We start from the raw sequence: 15998 nt of genomic DNA, 5'->3' as shown, positions 1-15998 counted from the left end.
CAATAGGGGCTGATAATGAGACACCCTTTCAGCTTGTTGTGCTGATTCTTACTCTCTCCGTGCCTTCTTAATGGCATGCTGTTGCTATGCTTCTGCTTTTTCAGTCCTAGCTCAGTCATTATCACTGTGTGTGGGGACATTCCCAGTCCCATCCCTCCTCTGCCAGCTCCTCAGGTTAGTCTGTTGGCATTTATGATTCTTTCCTCAACCTGATTGTATCAGTTGCTACTTTCAACAAAAATACATGTACTGCTACAGTAGCTCTATTATTTTGAGTGGATTTTTTTGTTTTATAGAACTGGAAGGGACAAAATAAAAAACCTGGAATTGAAGTGAGCTTTCAAGGTCACTGAGTTCACTTCTCTACCTCTTAAGGGCACTTGCAGACTACACAATATGTGCAGAAGCTGTCTTGTGAATGTTTATATTTGTACTATGAAGGCATAGTATAAACTATCTTTTAACAATCAGCAAAATAATAAAATATTTAATCAGAGGAAACAATAACACATTTTGTCAAAGAAAGAAAAAATCTCAAGAAATTAAGCCTTCAGAAAAGGTAATAAAGTTTTTAAACTCACTCCCTATTTTTCCTTCTAACAGCATAGTAAGGCACAAGATTTGAATTTGAACAAATAATGTAACATAATGTGATGTATCTCATATATATCACTATTGAGAAGGAAAAGAAAAAAGTCTGATTTCTTTCACAAGCCTCATAAATACTTGACTAGAAAGAACTCAAAATACCTCAAGAATTTTAAGTTTTGTTTGGTATCTTTGTTCCAGATGGTTTAGTCATCGAGAATATATAGCTACTGCATTGCTGTATAGTATTTCAGTACCATTGAATTACACTTGAACTCTCTGAAAACAAAAACTATTTGTTATCCTTTTTCTTAATTTCTGAAGTGATAGAGATAAAAATCTGTGTTTTTTTTCCCACGGTATAGACCTCTTGTTTGCCCTTTCTACTTCATAATCACTCGTAGTGATCCATCTTCCAAAACAAACACAAACAAGATGCATTCAGCAATTTCTCCCATCATTGCAACTCTTGGCAGAATACAGAATAGAAAAAAATCAGTTCGGAAAAGGTGAAAGTTATGCTGATTGATTTGTACAAGAAACTTGATGAAATGGGAAAGATCAAGCTTTTTCAAACTGCGTAGTAAGCCATCACAATGTTGCTGATGTGCTATGCAGGTACAGGTTTTCTCTGCACAACTAAAAGTTATTTTTTTTGTAAGAGATACAAACTATCAAGACTATCAGATCTGCTGGGGTTGCTATAATATCAGACAAACGCATGGATTTTGTATATGTATGTATGGCTAGTAGCTGAGGATAGTCTAACATTGTTCTCAGATTTATTACCTCAATACATAGTTCCTGCTTATAGACGAGATAACTTTATGGAAAAGTTCACAGAATTTAAAAAGGGTGAAACAGTATAAATTTTCTGAAATACCATTTCCCTTACACAGAGGATTATATTCTTTCAAGAATTCTGTGCTCGTAATTCTTTATTATAAAAATTTATAGAGTGTTAAAAGTCTCAGGAGAATTTGGTGTTCTCTGCTAAGCATTACAGAAACTTCTCATAAATATAAGCTGCAGTGATGGGGCTTTTTTGTTTTTTTTTTTTCCAGGATGCACATTAGCACTGTCTTTTTAGGTAAAGATTTTCCACGTCTTTTATTTTGGACTGAAATGGGAGACATTTGAGATCACCTCTTGCCTTGAATCAGTCTACAAAAACAGTATAAAATGGATAGACTGAAGATAATCTAAAGGAGATTAATGGTTGTTTCAGTTCACCTAGGAAATATTGGATTACAGTAGCATTTAGGTCACAGTGAGCACACACTACAACCCACAGGAGGTTGCTTGGCCAAGTTAGTATGTCCTGCAACTTCCTCACAGAGAGTTGCAGGAGAATTGTGATAGACACAGTTTTTATTTTGCATTTTCATGTAGATATAAAAGGAAACCTGTTGAAGTCTATGATGCACAAAAAAAAAAAAAAAGAGTAGTCTAACATAGACATCTTTTAAAAGTCAATGCATTTAATCAGTTAAAAGTTGGTGCAAAACAACAACATATTTATGTCTTTTTTTCCTTTTTGATATTACATTTGGATACGGAACTAAAACAAACTGCAACAAAATGCAAGGAGTTGAATTGTATCTTCATTGCAGCACTGATTGTCATAGCAACTGGAACATAACAGATGTGAAATATTTTGATGTTAACTCTGAGGTGTAGTCTCTGTACTTATCAACTTACTGACACAGTAAGAAGCAAGCCCTCATGTCTAGTGGGGCTATCAGCCCGTGTAGCTGTGGGAGATGAAAGATGATAGGAAATTATTGAGGACCTGACTAGAACAGCAGAAAGTCCTGGAAGTATACTGTATTGAGACTTATATTAGCAAAATAGAATATTAAAAACTCCATTCCACATCAGAAGACAGAAATGCTGAGAGAAAAAAAACAAACAAACAAAACAGAAATAATGACTAAGTAAGCATCCAAATCAGACCACTAGAGTAAGAGAATGTATTGTCTCTGTGGTCTAGGGAATGGATAAAGGGCCATTTATTCAAAGCCTGCCAGGACACATGGGTCTGGAAACGTTGCTGCAGTAACCCCATAAACCATCTCTGGTCCTTTGTCTTTGACACTTAGTTAACCTGTCTATAAGGGTAAGCAGTAGAAGTGAGTAACAGTTAAAAAAAGATTTGCTTAAGGGAGGACAGAACCATGAACAAGTGTTATGAACAGAGGCTACGAAACTATGTCTTAGTTTCAAGAAAATAAGGCTGAAGGGAGACTGTATGGTCTACAACTACTTGAAAGAAAGTTGTAGTGAGGTGATTGTTGGTCTCTTTTCCAAGTAACATACGACAGGACAAGAGGAAATGGTCTCATATTACTCCAGGGGAAGTTTAGCTGAGACGTTAGAAGAAAATTCTTCATTGAAAGGGCAGTCAAGAATTGAACTAGGCTGTCCAGAGAAGTGGTTGAGCCATCATCCTTGGAGGTATTTAAAAGATGTGTATATGTGGCCCTTAGGCACATGATGGATGTGATAGTGTTAGGCTAGTGGTTAGACTGGATGATCTTAAATATCTTTCCCAGCGTAAATGTTTCTATGATTCTATGATTGGAATAAACTTTTTGCTGTGTATTTTTAAACTGCTTCTCTGACCCTGCTGTTGCACACAAGAGCTTTTATCTAGAGCACTTTTCTGCTTTAAAAAGAGCTTTTCTAGAAAGGAGACTACTGTGACAGAGGTAATGCTGCTCATATGTTATTCTGTGTGGTTATATAGCTTACGGCCAAAAAATAAGTTAATAGGGCTTTCTGGGCTCTTAAATATATTTAGTCTGGTTTTCAAGAATGATGAGAAATTCTCTGAGGAATCACATTGCCTTTGATCAGCAAGAAGACAAGAAAAAATTTCTGAAAAAGGTAAGTTTGTGAGATGCATTAAAATGCAAACAATACTTTTACAACATGCAAACTTGCAAACTTTTATCTAAATTCTCAGTGAAGCAATTATTTGACCTTAATATAACCAGTTATGCTAGTAAACTGACAAGACATGTTCTATATTAATTTAATTCTGAATTGTAATAATTATCAGAATTGAAAATATTATACATATAAGAGATCAGATAAAAAAAATACATTTAGAGTTTATCTTGCATATACACATCACACATTCATGCATCGTAACACTTGCTTTTGTTTCAACATTTCAAGGGATCAAACATAAGAATTTTAGTGTAGTAAAAATCCAACCATGTTAAATTTTTGAGGCTGACAGCACAAAAGTCAGGAAAGGAACATGGTTGTTTCACTATACCATGCCAAGAATCATTGCTCAGCAAGATCTCTTCCATTAGTTACTGACAAGATCAGAGAGTTTAAACAGGTATTAAAATACTAGTGCAGTACAACATTGCTATTAATAGTAGCAGTTACCTTCTCCAAAAGAAAAAACCAAAAAAATAATAAAAATAATTTATATATGTATTTAAATAAGTATATATTAACTGGAACAGAAGCCTGAGACTTCTCCCTGTGTCAGGTCTCATTCATTTTAGTAATGTGGTGTCAGTATCCTGTCAACATTGACAACAGAACTATTGCAGATAATGTGTTTAAAATAGAACTGGCATATTCTGCTGTTTCACCTGAGATGCATTGAAGTGGTACAATACATTATGGGAAAGATAAAAATGTTATTCTAGATTAGGCTAAGGAAAATTAGATTAGCTCCTCAAATGCAATAGTGTCTTTTTTTAGCCAGCTGAGGACCTCACTATGAGATACAATGTTCAGTCACCTTTATCAGTCACATTTTGTATAACAGTGCAAAAAGTATAAAGTACTATCAACTCATAGATTCCTAAGTTGTAATATTTTCTGGATCTGTTTACCAAATATATGGAAATGAACCTTGAAATTCATTCAAACAAAATGTTTCACTTATGTGAGTATAGATATGTTCATGAGGTCAGAAAACCTAATTTGTTATATATTCACTAAAGTAAAATACAGCAAAACATAAATTAGAATAATGATATATCTGGGATAATTGAGAGGGAGAGATTTCATCATGTACCTTTTGAGAAAATATGAGTGTTCTTTGTGTTTTGAAAGAAATAATCTTATTTCTAACTTTAATATGAAGTTATAGATCAAGGAAGTCATGAGTATGTGAATTTAAAACTGCTTTTCTGTTTCAAAAGGCAGAAAAATGGTTGTGCAGATAGAGCATAGATTTCTGAAAGCTATTCCTCTAATAGATCTTCATTACTAAGGAACCATACACAAGAAGTTAGTTAAGTCATAGCCACTGAAAGCTTGATTTTTAAAAAATTTGTTGGTTTTTTTATTGTTTGAAATTGCTATTGAAAACTAATGTATTGTTCATGATACAGGTCTCAGTCATAATGGGAAACTAGACAGTGCAAGAATAATGGACTTTCAAATACAAGTTCAGGTTGATTTAAATCAGTGATATGATGATAAAGCTTTTATACCCTAACATCTATTCTCTTACTATAAATATGGTAAAATACTTCTGATATATGACAGTAAATGAAAATCTAGATTTAGAATTATAGAGTCTGCTCAGCTACAGGCTTATTCAGGTACAGTTTCAGTGAATGACAGTGAAACAGTGAGTAAATCAATCACTATTTCTATTATGTAAAATATTTCTGAAGCAGATATTATTGCAGAACATTTGGGCAAACTCATCAGGGAGTGTTGTGGTATCTCCTGATTTAAACATGTAAGCAAATTTTAAAATTAAGAAGTTAAAAATGCAACTCTCCCTTCTTTGCACTCCCTCTAATCAACTTCATGAATTGTTCTTTTGCAGTTGTCTTCTTTTGCTACCTACTCTGTTCCTTGTTCCAATCCTGCCAAGCTCTCGCTGAGACTCAAAGGTGCAGCTGATCAGTGGTGAGCTACACCTGCTTGACCCATGGTCTCTTCCATCTCACCTCTGGCAAATACCACGCTCAGTTGTCACTATTTGTGGAGAATCCAGACCTGACTCTGGAGGCATTCCGATCAATTAGCTACCAAGACAGTATGAGAGCTTGATGGCATGGCTCTCAACAGCTGCTTACAAAATCAGCTGAGGCACTCAGCTGCCCAGTTCCAAAGATATCACAACTTTACTAAATCGGTTATTTATATGTTGTATCATACATTCTTCAATTGATTATTCTACTCTGTCATGCACTATACATTCAAATTTATTTGCTCTGATATCTTCAACATTAGCACCATCTTATTTTCCAGTCATTCAATATATCTTTAGATGGTACATTTTGTCATTTCTCTGACTATATTTTTTTTTCATATAAGACAACAGGTATTTTCTACAGATAATCTGCTTGTCAGTCAATTACCTACCCAAGTTCCATGTTTATTCAGATGCACAGTTGCAATAATTTGAGATCAGCTCTTTTAAGATGGCATAATATTTCTTTATCTTAGAAATAAATTTGATTTGCTTTTCAAAGGATATCTTTTTAGACTTCTTTTCCTCCTTAAAACAATGTTCAAAATTTCTTAGAGTTCAGAATGAAAATAACAATACCATGTTTTCGCTCCTGTATGGAAGTGAATGAAAACAACCTGAAAAGTTTAAAAAACATTACCTGGTTATTCAATACATACAGACACATATTTACTTTGCTTTTGATATAATCACTGCATTATATAGTTATTTAGGTTTAGAGATTGAGTCTCCTTAAAGACCTGTAAATCTTCACTAAGTATCCACTTCTCCATTTTGTCACATGTGGGATGTTTACTTCTCCTTCCAATGCACTTTTCCTAATATCAAGACCATCTCTATGTCTCTGCTACTATGGATGACTCTCAATTTATAGCTATCTTCTTGAAGGAGGAGTTGAGGATCTCAAAGGTTTACTAATGTTCTAACACCAAAGTGAACATTGCTTGCCTCAGAGATGTCATATTTAAATGTATATTTGAAGTTTAAAGATCTGAATTTTTAGTATGTAGAAGATAAATGTTTTACATAACTGCATGCAATCTCTGTTGTGAGTAAAAAAAAAAAGATATTTTAGGCAAAGCCCTTTTTTTTTTCTGTAGCCATATAGATCTAAAATATTTTGCTTTTTTTTCTTTCAAAAAACAAAGAAAACACTCTCTGATCTGTTTCCTAAAAAAATAGTTGTCTGTACTCTGTTTATTCTTTTTCAAAACTTTACCAAGGCTTTAGGTTCAGCTATAGTTCAAGCAAATAGTAGGAGAAAATAATTCATGAACTATTCATTCTTTGTCTGTATTCAATTAAAGATGTCTTGAATAGTATAGTCATAAGAAATATTTTTTGCTGTGAAAGTGTTCTTCAAGATAAAGTTTTAATTTATTTAGAATGTAATCAACTTTTATTCCTTTTCAAATATTCAGTCTGTAATCTATAATTCTCTTAGGCTCGAAGAAAGATTCATTGTAATTCAACAATATGATAAAAAAGATCTTAAAGGTTGTTGGTTTTTTTTTTAGTCAACTCACCTATCTTTTAAAGTACATTCTGGTTCATTAAACCTAATATAGTCAGTGCAGTCTGGAATAAATTTCTTATGACTGTTATTTTAATTAGAGCTTGAGTCACAGATACAAAAATCCTGTTTATAAATTAAGATATAAGAATTGCATAAATAAAAAAAAATCTCAGCTAATTTTAGCCACTCTGAAGACTCACGTTTTACGTAGATGCAGTGTTTATATCTGACTTATGTTTGAAAGCTAAATTTATTTTTAAATAAGAGGCGGATATACAGCAATTACTAAATTTTTAGAGTTTTTGTGTTATGTTAAATCTATAATTTTTTTATCTTACAAATAAAGTGAACATAAAGATGAATATGCTGCTTTCCTCCTTTGTTTATCTGACTTTATTGATTGATAGATATTTAAAGAAAATTATTATACATTAATTGAATGTATAAAGAGATAAAAATCTCTTTTAATGCAGGATTTACAAAAAACACATTTAGCAAATGTGTTGTGTATGTATGTGTGCTATCCAAGAATCTCTGTCTTAAGTTTTAATTTCTAATTTTTTTAATATTTGGAAATTTCAAGTCAAATTCAGTTTCTTAGAATGAGGAAGAGACTTCACTGTGAATATAACTTATTAGGTGCCTGAAAAATCTCATGTTGAACTCTTTCCTAAACACAAAGAATAGGTATGTCACAATTAACCTTTCACTTTGTATTGTGCTTTTGCTAGTTCACATTTAAAAAAAAAATCTGCCTACAAAGCCACTAAAACAAAACTTTCCATTCATAATGCTATCCTCCACTTCCTAACGTCTCATTCTGAATTGAGTGTAGAGTTGTACAAACGTAACTGAGAATAGAACTTGATCTCTACTCATCTTGGGCCATCTCATGTAATCTATTTCAGAAAATCTTAAATTCTATTAAGAATAGAAGTTAGGTCCAAAACAATCAATAGTCTAAAAGTAGCACTAAGAAAATAACAAGCATTGAAATGCCTGACTTCTACATCTGGCCTCCTCTGGCTGCTTTTAAGTTAAAACGAAAGATCTCTATGAAAGATATGCTGTTGCCCTTTCCCTCTCCAAGCTCAGGCTCTCACGCATATAGCCTGCATACATTTGCTTCTGCCTTGGAATTCTTGGCTTCCTCCTGAAGATTATGATTTTATTCTTCCTTTAAATAATAAATGTTATCATTCTTTTAAGACTTTAATGGAATAGGTTATCACTATATTACCATCGCCTATCTGCAATTCAGCTCAAAAGCAAAAACAATTAGCCATGAAGATGATGGGAGATTTCCAAGCTTCAAGTTCATTTCTTCTGTATAACTGTGTGCAGGATCACTCTGACTGGACCAAGAGCCATTTAGCTTTTCCCTCTAAAACATTGATGGTAAGAACAATATGTCTCCAGGGATAGAAGTTTGCTAGTTTTCACAGGAATACTTCAGAATAGGTTACTGGAACAGGGTTTTTTAATTTCATTAAATATTTTCAGTTAAGGACATAATTGAAAGCTTTGTCTCTGTCTAAGTGTACTCATATCTTTATGATACCGATTTTTACAAACTACATTTGAAGTTCGTAGTAACATCCACATTTCTCTTGAGTAAGCATTTAAAAATGTTTCTGTAAACTCCATTTGATATGTTCTTTCTCAGACTTTGTTATACTTTCTTAACACTACAATGTTCTACTATGATGATTGTTAATATCATAATGTGCACAAAGCAATTGAGCATTCTTACAAAATAAATAAATTTCAATAATAATGTTTTGAATCACATGATTTCTAACCTCTGAGGGAATATCACCTCCAAAACAAGAAATTGAATTAAAAAAAAAAAGGAAGAGAAAAAAAGAAAGAGATGAAAGATAAAATGAAAAGACAAGAAGTCTCTGTATCAAATCTCAAACAATAATCTCAAGCATAATTTTTATCCACAATTACATTTGCATGCTAAAATGAATGCTGAGTTTAATATCAAGAAATATTCTATGGATTATCTCCTTAGATTATCTGGAAGAAAGAAGATTAAATAGCTACTTTGATAGTAAGAGTATACATATGAGAATCTTTATTTTTGTACCTTAAGATGTTAAAGATAAATTGACCTGTACAGGCTGGGGATTGACCTGCAGCTCTGCAGAGAGAGACCTGGGAGTCCTGATTCATAATAAACTGAACCTATGCCAGCAATGTGCCCTGGTGGCCAAGAAAGCCAATGGCATCCTGAGAGTGTAGCCAGCAAATAGAGCAAGGTTCTGCTCCAAGATGATCAGGGGACTGAAGCATCTTCCTTAGGAGGAAAGGTTGCAAGAACTGGGGCTGTTTAGTCTAGAGAAGAAGAGACTGAGTGGGTTCTCATTACTATATATACAAGTATATAGATGGTGGATGTCAGGAAGTTGGGACATCCCTTTTTTCTATTTTATCTAGTGAAAGGACAAGGGGTAATGAGTTGAAACTGGAACACAAAAAGTTCCAGTTAAACATAAGAAAAAACTATTTCACTCTGAGGGTGATGGAGCCCTGACACAGGCTGCCCAAAGGGGTTGTGGAGTCTCCTTCCTTGGAGGTCTTCAAAACCTGCCTGGAAGCGATCCTATGTGACCTGATCTAAGTTGACCTGCTTCTGCAGGGAGGTTGGACTAGATGATCTCTAAAGGACTCTTCCAACCCCTACCATTCTATGATTCTATGAAATGGACCTGTTCTTAATTTCAAAGGCTATCTTACTAACAGACTATTTTAGTAGTAACAAAGGCTATTTTTAGTAATAAAATTAAATTTAATTGCCATTGTATATCTAGTTAGTTCCTGTAAATGATGTAAATCTTTCATTAAAGACACTCATAGTTCAATAAATGATGTCATTTGTGAATGAATGCTCTTAGTTTAATTTTACATTTAGTACATGAGGGTTTCCTAATTTCCTTCAGAATGATCAGAAACTTCCTTCACATCCTTTGCAGTATTTTCACAGGTTTCATAGGAAAAAATACTTTGGAATCTCCACACAACTAAGTACATGTATCTCAGAAAAGATATATATAAAATATAAAAGAAAAATGTGCAAATTCTAATTTTTTTCATAAATCTTACCAAAAAAATGCACAAGCTTTACACACCTTTTCTTACACAGACTATTGAATTAAAAGGTGCGATATGATCTTTAATTGCTACCATTTAATATAATTATTTAAATTAAGGTAAATTGGCTTGGTTCCTGGTTCACGTTCTCAGAGAGGTAAATTTTCAATCTTCCTCATAAACTAAAGTAATAAAAATTTGTCCTCAAAGTAAATGGGTAACTCAGTTATAATTATGAGGATGTTTTTGCATGTGAAAATTAAAAAAAACCCCATTATTTGAAATACTTGAACAGACAATTATTTAAGATTATCTCTTGTAACCCATTATTTCAACAAGTCAGTTGTTTATGACTGTTTATCTACAAGACTCCACTACTGTTACTGCTACTTGTAATAGTACTGTTTCTTCCAATTCAGTTTTATGAGTGGACTAATTCTACTTGCTTCGTTTAACACACAAGTCTTGTCAGCAGTTACCAATCATTGTCTCATCTTTGTCTTTATTTTTTTCATTGCTCTCCTGTGCTTAGATTTTTTTTTTCACTCTTCACTTTGTTTAGCTTAGAGATTATTTTGCTAAGTCAATCAATAACTCTACAATTCTCATTGGTCTCATTTATTAATGAGTCTACTTTCTTATTTTTTCCCTTCTGTCTATCCCTAAATGCAGGATCCAATCAATAGCTTTGGGGACTGTGTAAGTATTGATGTGGAAACTATAATAGACATGTTGAAGATTCACATATGAAGCTTACACAGAGCATTTATAGAGACTGGTACTACATTTATCAATATTTTCTCTTTAAGGCAAACAGTACTACCACAAAGCATAGCAGATCTAAGGGCAGACATTCCATGGCTGAATGCATATTGAATGCTGTGTCTGCTGCTACCCTGCATTCTTCTGACAGTCTACTAGGAATTTGATGCACTGCCTGAAAATGCTCCAGGAAATCTGAGAGTGTTAATTCGTAAATTACAAATTTGACATCTGAATGAAGTGTTGTTCATCCTTCTGGTGAACCTTACTTGACTTTTTTTGCTTGGATGAGCTCAACATCCATACGTTCAGCAAATCATTTTCTTTTAAGACTGAAAGATGACGTATGTGTTCCAAACATTTTACTCAAGCAGCAGTTCAGGAAACATTACCAGTTTTTTGAGAAGTTGAGTTTGTCTGAAATAAAGGCAATTTTAGGCATCAAGAAGCTCAAGCAATGCAAACAATATATCAGGTCTTTCAAGAGAAAAGTGTTTTAAAATTCTATTCTGTTGTACAAGACTAAATAAGCCAAACAAATAAACCAATGCATGAAAAATACAACTGATTATATCATTATGTAACTTGTGAAATTATTTTACTCCTTAAAGATTTTTTTTCTGGATCTTTTTGAACATTAAGCATGACTGGTAAGTCACAGAATCATAGAATCACAGAATCTTAAAGATTAGAAGCTCCGGAAGGGCAGAAGAAGAAAAGTCATGGTGTTTCAATGATGATTATAAAAAGCATTTATAACCAATAAAGAAATTAGTTTCAGAAAATGTAAAGACTTTTTAGGAAATAGTGGTAGATGTTAACAATGTAAGAAAAGATCAGACAATCATCCATGATGTTTACATTTTCTCTATCTGAAAGCTAGCAGAGTGGTGTGATCCCCAAGTTCACCACTCTTAGGGTGAATTTTGTAGACAATGTATACAGCCTGTGTATAGCTAAAACTAGAGGAACATAAAAGTGTGGTTGTTTTTTTTTTTGTTTATTTTAAAAAGAGCTATACTATAGATGCTTACTAAACATAATATGCATATCCATGCAGTTGAAAAGCTGAAGTACTCCTTCGCTAACTGGCCTCAGTTCTGCATACCACTCACTTCGTTTCAAGGATGTATCATGAGATGAGCTGGGGGACAATAAAACGTCTCTTGCCTGCATCCAATCTAAGAATTAAAGAATATATGCGGTCCAAGGTAAGAGAAAGGAATATGGAATTAAAATAACATTGTCTTCATTATATAAAATCATTATTAAAACATAAAAAATACATTCTATGATATATTTTAAAATCTCAGTGCTTATGGTGAAAGAAAATTGGTAATTGTAATTTTGTTGGTTTTCTGAAAAATAACCACAAATTATGTAGGGATGTCAGTTTAGACAAATTCTGCTAATCTTAAGAAGTTATTGATTCTAGAGGATGACAGTGGTTTTAAAGTCATGAAAGCTAGTCATAAGTAGAAAAACTCAAAGATACTTTTTGTATAAAATATAAAAAGAATAGAACCATATTTTGAAGTACTTTCTTCAATGATACATACTTTTATTTCTTAATTATGTCCCATAAAAGCTAACTAATGTTAAAAATCCTGGGAATGTATAATATTTAATTGTAAAGTATTCTAGATTCAGACATTTCAGGTTAAACAACTGAGAAAGTGCTATTTTAAGTATTTTGTTTATTAAATCATTTATTATTAAAGAGGCTAAGTCCTATTTTGGATAGTTGTATCTTGGACCTCCATCTCTAGTGTTGTACAAGTGAACCCTTTATCTAAACTCTAAATTTATTTTAAAACTAATTAAAGGAAGAAATATGAAATAACGCAGCCAGAATTGTATCTCCTGGGATATCTTTTGTTCACTGCACAATGCTTTGAGTAGTTTAAGTAATTGGATTAAGCTTTATGAGTTCTTTTTTCTTTAATAAAGATGTTGGCAGAAAACTTTTTATTGTCTTTTGAATCCATTTAGTAATTCCCTACTGAACAATACACACATTAAGAACAGTAGATTTCTATGAAAATCAGATAAATAATTTATTCTCCTGTGTCAAGTAACTTTACATTCAGAAATGCAAGACCTTGTAGAGTACAGGAATATCTTTTTTACATGTATTTTGAATACATTAATGAACAAAGAAGATAGTCTATATAGTCTCCTTCTATGACAAGGAGACCTGCCTAGTGGACAAGAGAAATGCTGTGGATATCTTCAGTAAGGCCTTTGACATTACCTCCCACAGCATCCTCCTGGAGAATCTGGCTTGGACCAATGCACTGAAGGGGTAGAAAACTGTCTGGATGACCAGGTCCAGAGTGTGGTGGTGAAAGGAGTTAAATCCAGTTGGTGGCCGGTCACCAGTGGTGTTCCCCAGGCCTCAGTGCTGGGGCCTGTTTTGTTTAATATATTTATCAATGATCTGGATAAGATGATGGAGTGCACCCTCAGTAAGTTTGCTGATGGTACTGATTTGGGCAGGAGTGTTGATCTGCTTGAGGGCAGGAAGACTCTTCAGAGAGACCTGGACAGGATGAATTGATAGGCCAAAGATAATTGTACAAGGTTTAACAAGGCCAAGTGCTGGGTCCTGCCCTTGGATCACAACTACCTCATGCAACAACACAGGCTTCAGGAAGAGTGGCTGGAAAGCTGCTGAATTGAGGTGTTGGTCAATAGCTGTCTGAACATGAGCCAGTGGTGTGCCCAGGAGATCAAGAAAGACAATATCATCCTGATTTGTAGCAGCCCAAGTGTGACCAGCAGGACCAGGAAAGTGATTGAGCCTCTGTACTCAACGCTGATGAGGTATCACCTCAAATACTGTGTTCATTTTCAGGCCCTTCAATAAAGAGGGACATGGAGGTCATTTTATTCAACCTGTTGCTCAAAGCAGAGCTAACTTCAAAGATGGATCAGGTTGTTTAAGGTTTGCCTAAGTGTTGATTACCTCGAAAATGAAGATTCCATTTTTCCTGAGTCATTATGTCCCTGTGTTATGTCGACTCTGGCTGGCTGACAGGCACTTGAACCTAGCCTCTCTATACTACCCCTCTGTAACAGGACAAGGGGAAAAAGTAAGATGAAAAAGCTCATGGGTTGAGATAAAAACATGGAGATCACACAACAGTTCTATTATCAAGAGCAAAAGAGTCTAAACCTCATAAATATTTCTTTAACTTATTGTCAAATAAAACATATATAAAAGGAAAACACCAAGGACAAAATTATAACAGCACCTTCTCCCCTACTCTTTTCTTTTCTCCAGAATTATCTTCACTCTTTCATTTTCACTCTACCATCTTCCCTTCCCTGAGCAGTGCAGGGTGGATGGCAAATGGGAATTACAGTTAGTTCATCCAGTTCATCCCTAGTGCTCCGTCCTTCCTCAGGCTGTTCTTCTCCAGAAAGGGGTCCCATCTTGAGGATAAACTTGCTGTAATGTGAGTCATCCACAAGCTCCAGTCCTTCAGTAATTTCAGCTCCAGCATGGGTGCTCCATGAGCATAAATTTCTTCAGGAAATATCCACCTGCTCTGATGTGGGGACCTCAACGGACTACAGTGCCAATAGCTGTCCCTGTGTGGTTCTCACCACAAGTTGCAGGAATATCGCTACTCCAGCACTTGGAACACCTAATCCCACTCCTCTTTCTTTTCTGACCTTAGTGTTCACAGAATCATTTCTCATGTGTTCCCCCTCTCCTTCCTCCTCTCTTTGTTCCGACAGTTTGTTCCTGTTAAAATACATTGCTATTAGCAGTGTTTGTCATGGGTCCATTGTGGAGCTAGCTGAGAACAACTGCATGCTTCTAAGGGTAAACCCTGCCCTCCCTTCATAGAAGAATACTGCCCCAAATCATTCTCTACGTAAATTTAACATAACCTTCCTTTTCTTCCTCGTTGACTGTATATATATTTCATATGTGGTACTGAATTTTAAGCTATTGATGAAAGAATTTTTCATGTTGTGCTCATCCACAATTGAACAACTGATGATCTTAGACATAAGATAGTTGGGTTTGTTTTGGGTGTTTTCTCAGTAAATGGCACTGAAATATTTGGGAATATGCTGACCAACCTTATTATGAGGGCATCAAACTGAAGGACTTTAGGGATGGGGGGAGAAACGACAAACAACAAGTCATCCTGTCTAGCAGGGAAACAGGACAGGGCAGGGAAGACAATGACAAGTGCTCCTCAGCCACACACCATGTTGAGATGCAGAAGACTGACCACCCTGAGGAAGTATAACAGAATGCCAGAATCTTAAGGGTTGGAAGGGACCTCAAAAGATTATCCACTACAACCCCCTCTACCAGAGCAGGGCCACTAAGAGTAGGTCACACAGGAATTCATCCAGTTGTTTTGAATGTCTCCAGAGAAAAAGACTCAACAACTCATCTGGGCAGCCTGTTCCAGTTCTCCATCACCATCACTGTGAAAAAATTCTTCCTTGTATTTCTTTGGAACCTCTTCTGTTCCAGCTTATACACATTGTCCCTTATTCTCTCATTAAACATCACTGGGAAAAGCCTGTCTCCATCCTCCTAGTAGTCAGTTGGCTAGTTCCCTCCTAGTTGGGAAGTTCCTGGCAACCCACTACAAAATGTTAACTTCTTTCAAAAATTACAACTGAGGTACCAGTTTGCATTTTATAAATATGACTTTTACATGAGAGAAAGGAGGAAAAGGAGGTAGGAAACCTCCACGGACGAGCAAGGATCTGCTGGGACAATTCAGGCAGAAAGCAGCCATCTATGAGAGGTGGAAACAGGGGCTGGCTTCTTGGGAAGAGTATAGGAACATTGCCAGGCCATGCAGGGATGCAACTAGGAAGGCTAGAGCCCTTCTAGAATTAAATTTAGCCAGGAATGTTAAGGACAGTAATAAGGCATTTTTCAAGTACATCAGCAGCAGAAGGATGGCTGAACATAGGAAAAAACTATTTCACTGTGAGGGTGACGGAGCAGTGGCACAGGCTGCCCAGAGGGGTTGTGGAGTCTCCTTCCTTGGAGGTCTTCAAGATCCACCTGGACATGTTCCTATGTGA

The sequence above is a fragment of the Colius striatus genome, chromosome 4, assembly GCF_028858725.1.
Source record: "Colius striatus isolate bColStr4 chromosome 4, bColStr4.1.hap1, whole genome shotgun sequence".
Classification (NCBI taxonomy): Eukaryota; Metazoa; Chordata; class Aves; order Coliiformes; family Coliidae; genus Colius; species Colius striatus.
Note: the sequence above shows the minus strand (reverse complement) of the source record.